This window comes from Apium graveolens, chromosome 7, assembly GCF_009905375.1.
Source record: "Apium graveolens cultivar Ventura chromosome 7, ASM990537v1, whole genome shotgun sequence".
Classification (NCBI taxonomy): Eukaryota; Viridiplantae; Streptophyta; class Magnoliopsida; order Apiales; family Apiaceae; genus Apium; species Apium graveolens.
The window spans coordinates 143770196-143771882 of record NC_133653.1 but is presented as its reverse complement, the minus strand read 5'-3'; positions in this window follow the sequence as shown (position 1 = coordinate 143771882).

Here is a 1687-nt window from a genome sequence, read left to right as displayed (position 1 = left end):
TGAGGAAATGTGGACAACAGCAATCTACAACTCTACTGACAAAACCATCACTCTGACCATCAAAGGTAATGATTTATGTATCAATAGTGATGTAATAAAAGCATGTTTCAAGATTCCTGATGATAATGTAACTGCACCACACACTGACACTGATATTGTCAATATGCTTAATTCCATTCATTATGCACTTCCTACTACAAAACTAAGTGAAATTAGAAGACTAGGTCTTAGGAAGGAATGGAGTTACTTGTTTGATGTAGTAACTAAAGTCTTTTCTGGAAAAATCAGTAATTTTGATTCTGTGAACATTTCCATGCTTAACATGCTATACATGCTAGTTACAGACAAATATTATAATTTCAGTGACCTTGTTGTGTATGAGTTAGGTTTTAAATTAGGTGACTTAGCCAAAAGAGGAAAGAATATTTACTATGCTAGATTTTTTATGTTTTTGGCTAACCATCTTTGTCAAGAGATTGAACTTGAGAACCCAAACAACAAATTAGCTTGTTGGGTTCAAGAGAGAAGAATCATTGCAGACTTGAACAGAGCCAACCATCACAAGGATGTGCCAATGTTCTATTTTCCTGTAATGTTGACACCTCAGGTAAGTAAGGTAAGTTTATCCATACCCTCAACTATTCCAATCTCTTCTATTTCTTTGACTTCAGGCATAGCTATGGCAACTGTGAAAATGACCAAACAGTTACCTGCAAAAGCTGCCAAAACAACTGCAATTCCCAAATTCAAATCAAAGAAAACCCCCTCTGGTATCTCTCAAAAGGTACCAGTTGAAAAATCTACCAAAGCCAAAGAGGGGAGTGTGAAGGAGGGTAAGATAGGTGAGGGAAGGGGTGAACATCAAAGAAACCCCAAGGATAAGGTTGGAGAGATGAGTGAATCCCAGCCTAGCCACACTGCAGTTTCCCAACAAACTGCAGTGCTTAAAAAGGACAGAAGCTCACTTCTAGCTGCATCCTCCCAAAAGGATGTGGCTATTGAACAAAGCTCTCATCCAAGAGCACAGGCCAAGAGGGTTAGGGACACAATCTCACACCAAACTTACACTAGAAAGAAGAAATTCAAAACAACTGGGGATGCATAGGGCACACAATTAGTGTAAACTGGTGCTAAAGACACAGTCCCTGCACCTTCTCAAATTCAGATTGATGTGGCTCCAATAAATGTGGAGTCACAGCCAAAATCTCTCATTATAGAAGCCACTGAAACACAATACTCACCAACCAACTCACTGAAAGTGGACATGATAAACACTTCAATTCCTGATTCCCCTTCTTTAACTCTGTTGGGGAAGCCAAAATCCAGTGCAAGTGAGCATCATCTTTTAGATGATTTGTTGGCTCACTTGCCAATTCTTTCTGATTCTATTGTAACATCTGTGCCTCAAATAACTTCAATCAACACAGAGTCAACAATAGTTTCTCTTCCCACCTCATTCATTTCCACTCTCTCGATGGATATTGCTCATCCGTTGAGTAGTGATTGTATCCCGACGGACAAGCTTAACAGCAGTTATCCGTCGGATAGCTTTACCACTCACCCGACGGATATCACTTATCCGTCGAGTGTCTCTGCACAACTTCAAACTTCAATAATTTCAAGTGCAGAAGATTTGGTGGTAATACAATCACTCTTAGGACTGAGAGAGGAGAGTGCATTGAGTGAG